Below are 11,807 nucleotides of genomic sequence, written 5' to 3' on the forward strand. Positions count from 1 at the left end.
AATTAAATTGATTTTGAGACAAATAAAAATTAAAAAATAAAAATTATAATTTCAATTCGAGTAACTAATTAAACATTGCTAATAGTAATAACATGATACCTAAATATACATATATAAATTATTAAATGTAATTATTCTGCAAAAATAAGCATAAAAAAAATTAATAAGCTAAGAAAAAACACGAGTTTGCAATAAAATATGTCAATTTGTCAAAAAAATGAAATACATGTGTCATTTATAAATAAATGTCATATCTTGAGAGAAATAGAGAATGATGAATCATGAATAATGTTATGGAAAACTGTAGGATGAATTTATCATTACTATTTTGCACTAACCAATTAGGTAACAAATAAAAAGGTTCGGACAAAATGAAATTTTAATAGTTAGATTTTCAGTAAAGTATACACACACATATACACATTTTAATTTTGTTCGAAGAATATTTGTTGTACGTATGACTTGTAGATTATATCCAAATAAATTCGCATAAAAGCATTGGCCCGTAAAGAGGCAAATCTACCTTATGATAAAACAAAATAATATGGAACAACTTAAAAACAATTCAATCCCTGACTTAAATTACATAATATTCTCATCAATATAATTAAAACAATATTGCATACATTTAGGATAAGACCAAAGCTAAAAGAACCAATGGAGTTGTTGGTTTCGATGGCTAATTAGGTCAGTTAAGATAAATAATTATATTTCTTAATGGTCATTTACAGTTACAGTTTTGCTTTTATTTTTAGAATTGTAAGCTTTGTTTCGGGAAGCCAAATTCAAAAATAAAACTATGCTGCAAATTGAAGAGGGCAGAAAAAAATTTTCTTCCTACGAACAAATAAGTTCTTACGAACAAATAAATTCTTCTAAAATTTTCAGACTTATCTTCTACGGGAAAAACTACGTTAAAAATTTAGTTTTGGGGTAACGGTTAATTTCAACGAAACTATAGTTTTTCTGCAGTAAAAAAAATAAATTGTTAATTTTTCTAGGTTTGTGAAATTTGAAAAAAATATTGAGGTTTCGATTAGATAAATTGCCCAAAATGCCATTTTTAGGAATTTAAGAAACCTTAATTTTAAGACTAATGCATTATCAGAGATAACCATATTTTTTTTAATTTAGTTGGTAATGAAAACTTAAATGATTAAAATGTTCTCTCAGATAGCTTATACAATTTTCTGAACGATATAAACTGAAAAAATGGCATAAATGCATGTTATAAATAATTTAAACGATCAGAATAATATTGCAATTCTATTTTGTAAAAATATACATACTGCCACTTCCATATTACTTGTTCATTAAGTTCTATAAATTTGATATGATCTTGTCTTAATTTCCATATAAATGTCTTGATGTCTTCTAAATTACATCAAATATTGTAGGTGTAACACGATATACACAAAGCAACAAATTTATAACACCATTTTAAGGTATGTATGAAGTGTACATTTGTAATTTTCGTACGAATTTTCTAAAATCAAAATGAAAATATAAAAATATCTTTCTATATCTAATAAATTATAATATAAATTTAAATATATTATTGTGCATATATATATATAATCAGGTAGACAACATAAATATCTTTTGCACAGACATCTCGCACGTGTAAGAGGATTAATGAAGTAGAATGAATGACTTGAAAAATAACTAATGAAAGACTTATAAACGTCATCTGTCACCAGAGAATTTATTATTTTTATTGCAAAAAAAACAACAACAATTCACTTTTAAATTTCAATGTGTGAATATTTTCAGAGTTAAACCTTATGTATACGTACATAGTATGTAGGTATACTTATAGAGAGTATAAGTAAATATGTATGTTTAAGTGAACATCAAACGATTTTCAATTGAAATTTAGTTTTTATATTTTTGATTTGCAAATTATTAAGAGCGTTACTCAATTGTTATTTATGATCATATACGTACATATAAAATTTAAATTTGGTAATTATATAAGTGAAACTGGTATACATAAGTACAATTTTATAATAAAGGATTTCAGAGAGTTTTGAAAATTTCAAGGAATTTCATCAGAAAATAAATATAATCTGTTCAGCTCGGTCTATCAGTCAAATGAAAGTCAAAAATGGCATTTAATTGGAGAGCACTTCAAAGTTTGTTAATTGATCTCTTACAATAGTGCTTTAATAAAATTTATACAGGAGCATTCTATTTAAGATAATTACATAAGTCATTATTCCGTTTACTTTTAAATAAATAATTTTAATTAATTTGGGAAAAACTTTAGTGTCAACAAATGATGTATTCATGATATCAATCTAATCACATTTGGTATTTCTTATGCTAAGTATAATTGAAATTTGTCGATAAATACTGAAAATATTTTCATAATCGCTTTGTTGCTTGTCATTTCAATATTTGCAAGATTTTCTGAAACAACTAATAACACAATGGATTAAATGTACAGTAATAGCGCATAAACTGTACTCAGAAAGCGCGAAGTCTACAGGCACATATTAACAATAAACCACTTAGATAACATGCCAAAATATATAAGCCATTGCCGACCCTTCCACGTATTAAACAATTCTCCACAAAAATATATACACTGAAAAAAAACTCCATTTAATCGACAAAAAATTTATCGTTTCTTGTAACTGAATCGCGCTATTCTTAGATTTACAAAAACTTTCAGTAAAACAAAAATATTTCAGATTTATTTATAATAATTAAATATTCTGGACACAATTTTTAAATCCCATTCAAGATTTTGAATTGTTGCAATTTACACGAAAAACAAAATCTAAACAATTTATTTTTATTCGTTATTCTCTTTCAAACCAAGCTTCAATTCAAAATAAATCTAAATTTTATAAATTACAGAAATAAATTTTAAGGCATTAAGTACATATTTCAATCTTAGTTTTATTATTTCGCCATTATTTATTAATTTAATAAATCTAGTCGAATATAAGGTATGTATTTAAATTATACCCGTTATCTCGCAAATAATATAGAGTCGCATATACCTAGTTGAGATTGAATTTATTTTTATTATATAAAAATCCTTTGATTATTAAGTGAGTACTTAAATTTTAAATCTTATTTTTTATTGATTCAAGCCTATTTCTATTAGGATATATTGAATTTAAATTCCATATTTTAATTTAATGTTACAAAGTTAAGCCAGCGCCTTAAATTACATAAGAAAAACTATAAATTTTTATCACAACCATTTGAATAAACTACTTATATCCATATAGTCTTATGAGCCACATATATGTATATATATAACTTGTGTTGTAAACAATTAATAAGACCTTTTAAACGGTTATTATTTCAGAATAAAAATTGGTGCGTTGTGCAAATTGTGTTACGCATACATAAGTTTATATCAAAAAGTAAGTTGCGCTTAATCAACATTTATAGCAAATACTACCATATAGCTACTATCATCAACGATTACGTAAAGAGATTAGTTTAAGTGCTGCCAGCTAGCAAAATGAACTCGTATAAAATTTAATAATTTTCAAGCTTTATAGGTCTACAAATTTTAGAAAAGAATTTATTCTTTGCTAAAATTTATATTCTAAACAATTTGTAGGTTTTTCGTGATTTCTTCCTCCTTTCAAAAATATTTTTTAACTCTGATAATTCTTAAATTTTTTTATATGTCATTTAAAAGAAAAACTTACCTGTTTCAACTGAGATAAATGAAAATTATGAACATTAGAAAAATTTTCAAATTTTTTCACTAACTGTACATTCAATGGCATTGCATTTTGCACTTCAAATGAAAACGCTTGATTTGCAAGGCAATAAAGATTCAAAAGGACAAATTCAATGACAATTATAGCAAATAGAAATAAATAAATTCCGAAAATATTTATGAAATGTGGTTCTCTAAAATTTTTACATTATCAAATTAGGCTCCCAAATTCATTTGAGTATATTATGCTTGTTTAAGACCTTTGAATGTAACATAATTATTCTTAAAGTTTTCATTATAATTATCTCCTGTTTCTGTCAACAAACTATTACGAAAATTTTTGTTTCATAGTTTAAAAGAACTTTAAATAACTCAGTAATTACCTGAAAATCAATAACTTCTAGTTCGAAAATGTTTTGTTCGACAATGCTTGGCAAAAAGTAGGTTCATCGTTGCCGAAAATATTTCAAAATTGCATTTAATAAGATATATTTTTATGATATGAGTGACGGATTGAAGATAGAAATACTTCTGGTAACATTCCTATAAATTTTTAAACCTCAGTTTTCTCTTCCTTTGCTAGCCATTTTACTTTATTGTTTGTTATATAAAATTGTACTGTTCTAAAACTTTCAATAAGATACATGACTTCCCAATTATTTATTTTATTTATTGGGCATTTCTTTTTAAAATTTTACCTTAAGCTCTTGTCCATTTTCACTGTCCTTCAATTTTCTAGAATGTAAAAAAGTAGAATTTCGCTTTATTTCATTTTATTAGAAATAAACAGAAAATAAAAAAGTTTTTTCAAAAATTTCTGGTAAGATTTCAGTAAAGTGGAATTGCACTAATTTTAAACTCTTTACACAGTATAATTATGTTTTCACATAAAAATCTATAAATAATTTCTTATGCCTTCAGTTCACCTTGAATTCGAAATTTCAATGAATCAAAAACATATCGCAATCTATAATACAATATGTAAGTTTGTAAATACACATATATGAAATTTTTATAATCTTAAATAGAATTCTTTAATAATAAAATCCCAAATTAACCGAAAAAAAAAACCTTATTTTTATCCAAATTAAGTTCAAAAGTTGACTTCATGCCAATATTGCAACAATGGTTATACTCGTACAATAAATTTCATTACATTTTGAGAATGCGTATAAAGCACATATGTATATATATTTCATTTCTTAAAAATTATACATGTACGTATAGGCACACATTGCTCTAAAATGGAAGTTGATCTTAAACTATGATGATTATTCGTACATTTTTAATAAAAATACATAAGTACCTACATGTCTTCATATATTTATGTAAATATTATATTGAGTAAAAGATTTCCAAAAAAAAACAATTAACATATGGAATGGGAGGGTCGAATAACACTACATGCAGCGAACCTAATTTAAATCACAATTCTGTTTCATGTCTCAGCTATAAAGCATTGACATACCAAGTTAGAGAAAGCTTTTAGTTTTGTATTTAAAGAATTAATCTTAAATTAACTAAACGGGAAATAAAGGTTCGGTCTCAGAAATATTCTTAACGCAATGTGATGTTAGAGACAGATAGAGGCAGATATTTTCTTAGAGATAATTTTTTTTGCAGCGCCATACTTCCAACAAATTTTCAGCAGATTTCATTATACTAAATCATAGTAAAGCTTTAATACTTGATTGTGATCCTTTTGTAGAAGTAATAAACTTAATTTTTGGCGCATTTTATCGCAATCTTCATTAGAAAAGACACCCAAAACTCATTGAAAATATTGTGGCAGTATTGTAAGTTCAAAACTTCGAATTCCATTAAATATAATAGTTTAATCCCCGAGTATAATATTACATTCAACACCATAATTTAAAAAAAAATGAAGCATAAATGGCCCGCAATAAAATGTTTTTTAATTAAATTTCAATTAAGTATATTGAATATTTTTATTTTTCTCTATTTTGCAAATTTACCCCTAGGTGTTCATGTATTGTCCGTTCATATGCTAGCTAATGTCCAAGATCGATATAAAAGAAAAAAAAACAAATAATTAATTTATATAAAAAATAATTTTTTTTTACAAATGAAGCACACTTTACAGCCCTAAGCATAATATATTTATTTATTTTTTGTAACTCATATTGCTTTTTTAATTCTACAACAAATTCACATACTGTTTGGCTTGTGTAATATATTTTTTGTCAGTTTGTTTGATTAGATCGCCATATACCAACCAACTAACTAATCTGGCAATAGTTATTCACGCCTTCATTGTCAAAAGAAGCAAAAAAAGAGCAAAAAAAAAACAAATATTCAAATGCCTCATACATCTAAATATTTTTATTGTTATTTAATTATAAAATCTTTGAGGCAAAAAAATAAAAATAATTATAAAGGAAAACGAAAAAACAACGCTGTAGTGCAGCAAACACTTCTCTTCAGAAAATTTCATTCGTTTTAAAAAAAAAAAATCTTAAGATGAATTGAAAAAAAAAAATTTATGAGTTACAGGCATTTTTTCTGAATGCCTTTGAATAGTAATTTTAAGATTAAAATTTAAGTGACAGTTGTAGATCACACATATGAACAAACGTAAGACAACACGTGATGATGATGATGACGATGATTGTTTACGATTGATGACATTTCAATTGTTAAATTTAACACGCAGTGTAATAACGGTTATAGCTAAAATAATATTTATTAAAAATTATATGATATGGCCCCTTTAGCTTGGATTGCAAAAAACTCAAATAAAACAAAGCTAAATGAAATTCTACAAATATCGGTTTGATTAATTTGGGAGAAATAAATTTTATTCATGTATGCTAAATAGTTAGTGCGCACTAAATAATAAAATGCTATTTTTATCGCAAAAGTCTTTCGTAAGATGCCCGGTATATAACGGCATACTTTTCTTATCTTAAAAAATCATAGGAAAATGTTACAACTTTGAATTGGCCTTTTAAACTTGCGGCCATATATTAAACCGGATTTCGAAATACACTTACATAAACTGCAAATGAATTATGTTAATTTGTTCCTGTCGTGAAAACTTATAAACTCTAATAAATTAGATAACCTAACGAGCTCGGAGACGAGTCAATAGATAGGTCTCTTCATTTTCTTTTTTTCTTCAATTTCAAAACTTGACTGCAATCATTTCTAAGTAGCTAATTTGTATAGCTTTAAAAATTTGAAATAAGTTCTCTTTTATACAATTATTCGAAAAAGCCCCAGACATTCCAGTTTTGCAAATATTGATAAATGTTCTACTCTGATTAGAACACAATTTCTTTAGAAATACTTGTTCTATTGCCCCTAAAACAACATAAGGACTATAAAACGTAAAACATACATACATTAGCTTTCTTTGATCCCAGAGGTTGACAGTATAAAACCATGCCAGAAGACACTTCCAAAGTGAATACATATTACTACAAGCTTATTCAACATTATGTTATATTAAGGGAATTTCAATAAAACACTGTTAGAATAACGTAGAACACTGTTTGAGAATGTCACACTTCTCAAATATAGTTCACATGTAAAGTGCTATAAAATGCCAGTTCGTTTTATTTGGACGATATTTGACTTAGGGAATAGAGAAACTTAACATGCCTAATTTAAATACTTTCTATTTTATTGGAATATTCATAAAAGAATTCATAATTACAAAGTTTTTGGAATAATTTTTCTTTTTGTTATGACATTGAACTCTAAATTGTATGTTAAAATTTTTCTTTTGTAAAACAAATCTAGTTCAAGCGAAATACTTACAATTCGGCTACTGAATTGCAAAATGATAAATATTTAAAAAAAATATATAATAACATAAAAATTATTTCAATTTTACAATTGATTAATTAGGTGCCGCTGATCTGTATTTCTATATAACCACAGGTGATATCATATCACTAAAAAAAATTTGAAAATTCCAAATAAAAATACTGGTTAGTTAAATAATGTCAATCATAATCACAGCTGCTAATATTACAGGTACAGTTTTAATAAAAATTCGCAATTATTTAATAAAATGTTTTCAAACCGAGATTGTGAGTAGATATTGTTGAACAGCTTGAGAAACTATTTCAAAACTTAATTTTTAAAATAATTGTAAAGAAGATTGATTTGATTTTTGTTTTTAATTATATTGTATAGTTTGGAAAAATTGTTTCTTAAGCATTACATAATATTTTGAAATTAATAAAATACAAAAACTTTTTTAAATAAAATTAATTTTCAATTTTCAGTCATGGCTTCAGAGCGAATTAAATTTTCTGATCTCAACAATAAAGTTTTTAAATATAATTGCAATTTTCCGAACAAAAAAATTTCTATAGAATCAGAAAGAAAATTTTTTTTGTCTTCTTTTGCGAATTTAGAACACTACGCATAGCAATTTACATTCATACACATATAGTAGTTGGCCGCATTGCAAAAGCACATTTAAAACCATTCCAACTTGCTTTAGACGATGAGAAATCGTTTACTGTTTAACTCAATATTTCTGTAAGATCACCTTCTGTGTGGTACGAACTTTTCTTATGCTTAGTTCGTTATTTTGAAATTTTTTTGGGAGGCCGGGATGTTTCTTCATCTTCACTAGGTCTGTTGTGATAGAGCAGTGTAGGTGTAAGTTTCCACTAATATTTTATGCGCTTCAAATGACCTGGTCTTTTGGAGGAATTAATTTAGAAGAATTCTCCGCAAAAGTATTTTTGTTAACGTGAACTCAAATGTTTTGATGTTTATTAAATCAATTTGCATTCTGCTTCATTTTCAGTGTTAAAAAATTTTTATGTAGAACAATTACCTTCTTTGCATTCTTATATATACATAGTTAATAAATTAATAATTACACAAATATAGAATTCCATAATTAATCTCAATCATTAAATAGTATATGTAATACATACACACATATACATTACATATTTACACATTGTCGTACTCTCATTCCTTATATTGCAAAATTATTATTTAGATACCTTAAATTAATATTTATTATTTTTTCACTTATTTGAAATTTAGAAGGTCATAAAACCATATACCCATTATTTATATACATATGTATAGATAAATATAGAATTGTCCAAAAATGGTTATGTAATTATTAAGTGACATGCAAATAATGTCATAAAAAAAATCATAAAAATGTCATAATCATTTCTTAAATAAAATGCCAAATCATGCAAAAATTTTAACAATTAGGCATTCTCAATTATATAGTATACAATAGCTAAGTAAGTGTGCAGATAAGATAAAATGCTAGTCGATATTACTTAATTAATTCCTGATACTCGTATGTTTAGAACTATTGATTTTTAAGCCCATAATAACTTTGTATAACTACAATTTCTTTGTATGTTCATACAAGTAGTACGCATTTGTTTGACTAACTGCCCATACTGACTGGAATCAAACTATCGCTAAAGTATTTTTCGATCGATTCAAGATTTATTTCATTATGTATTTACATTATTATATTTTATTTATTATAATTAAGTCACGTTTTCAATTAAATATTAAAGTATGACAAAAACTTAAAAAAAAACAATTAATGAACTCTATTATGAATTAAATAACGAGCTCTATCACAATTATTAAAAATTTCTTTCGCTAGCATTCATATTAGGTAAGTGAACTTTAGATTTATTTTATATTGACCAGAATCTATAAGATAAGAAATTTTATAATTTTGAATTTTAATTTCAGTAGCCACATTATGCCGAACTTTGTACGCACAATATTTTATCCGTTTTGTCAAGAAATTGATATTCGTTAGTTCTTCCCGAATCTTGAGTTTAATTGAACTTATTAGCCCTAATTGTTAAACTACACCACATTTTCTTAATTAATTGTCTTTGATTATTGTAAACATCAAAACAAAATTATATTTTAAAGAATCTTCTCTAATTTTATTCATTGATTTGTTATAAATTATTAATTTTTTTCATTGAGAAAAAATATATAACGTTGTTTTTGCCTCTATATTTTTTTAAGATTTTCATTATAAAAGTCATCAAGCACCATTTTAATTTTTTAATTCATGAATGTGAATTTGCACAAGTCATTGTAAAATTGAAAGCATATACGGTTACGTGTACATAGATATAATTTTTTTCTTAATTAGATTTCAAGACATTTACTTTATTAAATTATTAAATTTACTATTGGATTATTGAAAATTTTTGAGTTCTATGATTGACCGAAGAATTTCTTGTGTTAGTTTGTAATTATATTTTCCTCAGTTAGTTAAGCAATTGTGTTGTGTTAGTAATTAATATTTAAATTGAAATTTTCATGTTTTAATTAATTTTAATTCTAGTTTTTCAAATTCAATCTATAAATGGTTTAACGCTTCCAATTGTGCTGCTACATCAAATAATTGATCTTCCTTATAAATTCAAAAACTTAATTCAAATAAATTTCGACCAAAATTTTGGATGGAATTAAATTTTAAAATAAAATGTAAAACAACGAAAATTTTCCCCTAGAAAATAATTTCAATATTACAAAATTAAACTTCTCTTGCAATATGAGAAGGAAGCATTTCCAAACCTAACAGTTCAGCCCCAAAAAGGCAAATTTAACTACATCCACTTCCACAATTTAAGAAAATTAATCATTTTTTATAACAAAACACATTAAAAATTGTTGAAAAATTTAAAAATCTTGAAAAGATTTAAATTTAATCTCTATGAAGGTACTTTCTTTCTTATACGTACGAACATATGTTCGAAAGGTATAATAAATTTGCCTTACCGTTTGTAATGCTAAGAAATAATAGTCTTGGATATAGACTCAACTATACGTTTTAACGTCCAACTCTGTATCGATTTAGCAATATCTGTTCATCTGTCCGTCCGTACCAGCGATAACTAAGAAAACTAATTGAGTTAAACTTACCAAACTTTCAAAAATGATTTATAATGATTTTAGCATTTACTGCCAAAACCCTATTTAAATTGGGTATGATCGAGGTGCTGGCTCGAGTAGATAAAAATTTATTTGGCTATATCCCTTCGCTTTCTTCGCTTTATCTTCGATTTATTTCGCTATATCTCAGAAATCATATAGAAACTATGGTATTAAAATTCCTTGTCTGCTTGTGTTAGCTGCCATATAACTTCATAATTTTTGATGATAGCTCAGGAACTATTAAAGTTATAAAGCTGAAATTTTGAAAAAACGAATTTGGAGATGTGGCCATTATTTTCAGTAAAACTCTCTTAGATTGTATGGGTTTATATAGCAACTACCACACACGCATAAAATAGCACTACAGCTATAATTAGGAACAAGTTGTACGAAACTTTACGTCAATTATCTCATAGTTGAAATGGTCAACTATATTTAATCTCGTTTTTTTTTTAATTTTTAAAACTTCATCTTTCTAATCGTTTAGAAAATTTATGTTTGCAACTTATCATAATTTATCACCTTTTCGTCACTTTTTAATTGCAAATTTTAAAAAAGTAATTGGTTATACTTAAAAAAACATAAAAGTAAATTCTACTTATATTTTAAAATTACAATTAGAAAATTTCTTTCTCGTCTTTAAGCTTTTTATAAATCTGCAACTTTTTAACATAAATCTTTTTTTCTTTTAATTTAACCGAGTAGTCACGTTCTTAAACAACAAAGAAAATGAAATAAAAATAATAATTATTATTATTTTCTATCATCAATCATATTACTTAAAACCTCTCTATATATAAAATTTTAATGATGCGTCTATTCTATGTCCGCATAATTCATTATTCTTTAAATTAACTCACGATCACTTTTAAATTTAAAAGAAAATTACATGTGATAATTATAAGGAATTGTTAGAAAATTAAAAAAAAAATTGTGAGCAAGCTCACATTATGTACATACATACATACATAAAAAAATCCGCATAAATTTCAGATTGGATTTACCGTTTAAAATATGTACATGTATATTTAGTTGACCAAATCAACTATGGGATACTCGTTTGAACTAAATAATTCAATTGCTCTTATTGCCTTGGGAAACTAATGTTCTCATTTAAAATTTTAACTCAAAGTTTGAGTCTTTCTTTGTTTATCAATATGTGAAGAATTGTAGTATTCCGTATTTTCGA

The sequence above is a fragment of the Condylostylus longicornis genome, unplaced genomic scaffold (genome assembly GCF_029603195.1).
Source record: "Condylostylus longicornis isolate FDR11 unplaced genomic scaffold, ASM2960319v2 ptg000018l, whole genome shotgun sequence".
NCBI lineage: Eukaryota > Metazoa > Arthropoda > Insecta > Diptera > Dolichopodidae > Condylostylus > Condylostylus longicornis.